Source organism: Oryzias latipes, chromosome 2 (genome assembly GCF_002234675.1).
Source record: "Oryzias latipes chromosome 2, ASM223467v1".
Classification (NCBI taxonomy): Eukaryota; Metazoa; Chordata; class Actinopteri; order Beloniformes; family Adrianichthyidae; genus Oryzias; species Oryzias latipes.
Window position 1 is genome coordinate 15,090,261 of NC_019860.2, and position 3,948 is coordinate 15,094,208.

General features: G+C 38.3%; 1 long non-coding RNA gene and 1 other non-coding gene across 2 annotated transcripts; both read left to right on the forward strand.

Moving 5' to 3' along the window:
* The first annotated feature begins 211 nt into the window (after nt 1–211).
* On the forward strand, nt 212–2,998 carry LOC110016266. Its single transcript, XR_002291589.2, has 3 exons — nt 212–294; nt 1,367–1,410; nt 2,012–2,998. It is a non-coding gene; the product is annotated as an uncharacterized LOC110016266 (long non-coding RNA).
* On the forward strand, nt 2,635–2,739 carry LOC111946589. Its single transcript, XR_002872322.1, has one exon. It is a non-coding gene; the product is annotated as a U6 spliceosomal RNA (small nuclear RNA).
* Nucleotides 2,999–3,948: the final 950 nt, after the last annotated feature.

Here is a 3,948-nt window from a genome sequence, read left to right on the forward strand (position 1 = left end):
CTTTAAAAAGCTACTTTTTCCGTGTATTAATTAACCAATGTTAATATGGATTTTATTGTTGATGTTTGTTAGTTTTTTTTCCTTTATAGAATTTAAAAAAATCCTACGTATACCTTTTTGTTTATTCTGAAATCCTGAACTTTATCAGGACAGTTTATTTTTCGGACGTTCCCTGAATGTCTCGGACAACACACCTGCTGGGCTCTCGCGTGAAAGGTTCGTATCAGAACCGCTCTCGGTTCGACTTGTGTGCTTCTCCGTCCTACTTCCACCGAACTAGGAGTCCAAATGAAGGTAAGGAGCAAAATTCTGCCTTTCGAGCGTCACATAGGCGACAATAAGAAGACGTGGCGGTTAAGATCAAAGAAATTGTGAAAAACTTTTCCTTTTAAACCAAAGACGACGGCCGCGATGACGTTCGCTCAGATATCTGCACTTTAGTTCGCTTTCTCGAGTGATTAACGATAAAGGTGTTGCTCGTAATGTCGAAAACACAGTTTGATGATGTGTTATTTGGAGAAAACAGAAACATGGATTTAATTAATGTGCTATGTTCTAAACTAAAAATAGCAGATTTAAAAATAAGTAGATTCTGACGCACTAATTTCGCCCGATATTGCTTTCCAGTAATTAAATGATAAACTGCTTCTTATGGCTGACTGTGGTGGTTTGTCGTCATTTTCTATGTGTGTTTGGACGGTACAGACGCGCTGTGGCGGAGAAAAAAAAATCCAGTTATTTGATAATTTGCTAACTTTTTTTATGGACTACAGCAGTTGTCCCAAAGCGTAGGATAAGGACGCGTCTACAAATTGCGTTAACTTAATTGAGTACGCTGGTTCTCTCTAAAATAAAAATAAACAGTCATATAATAAAATTGTGGTTTTATGTGGTGTTTGTTTGAACAGTAATGAGTACCTATGAATTTTAGGTTATATATGTTAAGTTACTGAGGAAACTGCGATTGTTTGTTTTTGGTGTACTTTATTGACAGTCCCTGCCTGCCTTTGTAGCTTCACTTGGCAGCAAAATGCCTGCAGGGAGTTGTTTTCTGCATCACCACATACGAGAATAAACAGTTCGTGGGGGTCATTGGAACTACATCCAACGTTTGGCTCTGAAATGTTTGTGGATAAAGCTGTAGGAAGAACAGAACAGACTGGTGACAGGAGGTCTCACATCTTCAACTTCTAATTGCATCTTGTAGTTTTCTTGAGCAAATGAAATTAGTTGGTTTGTAGTTCTTTGCTTTTTTAGTTATTAAACATGTTAGAAATCAATTCACAGAACAAATAGAACGAAGATCCCCCGTTTTTTGTTTTAAAATTGGATTTAATGCTTCTATTAAATGAATCTTTCTCTCCAGGTGGGGCGGTGAAACAGCGACACCATGTGGCGGATCTGCAGCAGGTATTTTCTGCATTAAATTTGACTATCTTCGTGTTGACCTTTAAAAATAGGATTTTCGAAGTAGATAAATAAATTTTACTGTGACAATAGGGGGTTATGACTCTTCGGACACATGAGGTGTACATTTGTATAAACCTCTGTTTGTACAAAGGGAAACGGAGGGAAACTGTTGTTACAGCAGCCAAACAAGAAACATGACAGTTTGAGAAACAAATAAGCAAGAGTAAGAATAAAATTGTAGTGAAATAGTAGTTCAAGTACGCATCATAAAAAAATAAATAATAGCAACTGTTTCAGCAGTCTTATGTCGTGTCATTGTTATAGTCTAACGGCGGTTGGGACAAAAAATCTCCTGTAGGCTTCCTTTTTGCACTGAGGGTGTAGCAGTCTGGTGAAGTAGAATTTTACAGCACAGATACTCACGTGTTTTTAAAGAATTTCAGAGGCAGCATATAGCAGGAAAAGTCAGAAATAGTCAGAATTCATTTCGATCAGAGGCTGTCAGGTTTCTCAACGCTGAAGCGAGTCACTCAGGATCGTGTCCACACTAATGAAAGTGTATAATCCTGGTCTTTGATGGGTTCTTCTTCTTTAATTTTAGGTCCATTTGAGTTCCGCTGGTCCTGTTGCTGGAAGCAGAAGCACGGACTCTCGTTTTTGAGCTGATTTTTTTTTTTTTTTTTTCTGCTGGGAGTCGTCGCTCTGGCTTCCTGCTTGGAGGCAGCAGCAGAATGACGTCAGCCTGACCCGATCGGACCAGTTTTCTCTTTCTCCACACAGATCCCTGCTTCTGCACCACTTTGTGTGTGACCACCAGCCCATGGGGGTTGGTCGAAGCTGCTGTGGGGGTTGGTAAAGGGTCAAAGGTTGTCCTGGTGGGGGTGTTGACTCACCCTTTTGTTGTAGCGCTTCCAGCAAACCAGTCGCGCTTGTCTGACGTGACAAAACCCCCCTTCTTTTCCCAGAATCCTTCTAAAAAGCCTCTCACAAACTCAGAAAAAAAAACAAATTTTAATCTGATCAGAAGCATTTAAGTCCAACTTTGAATGGAGAGGTTGAACCTGAGACAATCCTGTTTCATGGGAGCAACAGTGATCCTTTTTGGTGTTTTTTCATCATTGTGGCTCCCTTTAAAGTCCACGTCCTTTCCTCAGATCAGACCTCATGCTTAAGAAGAGGGGCAGAGGGGAGGGTTTAAAAAGCGCTCGGAGGCTTTGGCTCATTGCACTAGTTCTCTAGTGCATATACTAAAATTGGAACGATACAGAGAAGATTAGCATGGCCCCTGCGTTCCTCATTTTCTCTTTTTAAAATCAGTTTCATCTATCTGTGTGTCCTTATTTAAATAAAAAGTAGTCTTTAATGTGATACATTCAGCTAAAATTGGACAATGTTTAATGGAGTTCATTATAAAAGTTCCAGAAAAACTCAACAGACAGATGTTTATATGTAAATAATAGAAAAACAAACCAGAAACGAGTTGAGAGAAGACGAATCATTTCATCACATCTTGGTGAGCTGGTTTGATATGGAAAAATCAATATATTGAAGTAAAATTGTTCATTTTTCAGAAAGTCTGAGGATCCGAAGGTGCGAATAATTTACTAAAAAGTCAAATATCAACTATGCTAGTTGTGGCTAAAAGTATCAGTATCAACTGACTCAGAAAAACGCATTGCTTAAGATGCTAATATTGCTAACTATGTTGTACTAACATTGCGAACAACATCATCAAAGAAAGACACGTGTTAATTTTAACATATGATAATTATGATAACTATGCTACTTAAGCTAATGTGCCTGAAAGTGCTAGCATTCGGCATCGTCAACTGACTCAGAAAAACACATTGCTTAAGATGTTAGTAATGCTAACTATGCTAGTTGTACTAACATTGCGATCAGCATCATGAACTGACTCAAAGACGTATTGCTTAGGATGCTAATTATGCTAACTATGCTAGTTAAGGTAGGGTGGCTAAAAGTGCTAATACTGCGATCAGCATCATCAACTGACTTGGAAAAACATATTGCTTAAGATGCTAATTGTGCTAACTTTAATAGTTATGCTAATGTGGCTAAAAGTGCTAGCATTGCGATCAGCATCATCAACTTACTCAAAAAAATGTCTATGAGGAATATATTGGTAAGAGCTACATGTGAGAAGCTGATAGAATCTCCACTTTTTTCAAAATGGCGGCTTTTCTGTTGATTTTATCCTCATAGCAACCATTTCATGTTTTGGTCGTCCGACGAAAATGAACAGATCGCCAGTTTAAGATGAATCAAAAAAAGTAAATTTTTGGATGTCCTTAGCAATGGAGATTGTTTGCTAACCACGCCCACATTCTTTATTTTTGCATCCAATTTATTTCAATGTGTTCAGTTCTAGCCATGGATGCATGCATTTCATTTTTTACAGTATTCAGTTAAAAAATGTACGTGTAATAGGAGTACGCCAGTTTGCGATCTTGCCACGCGCACACCGTTCAAAATCTATAACTTCTAATTAAAACATTTTTTCCGCAGTAGCTTGCCATT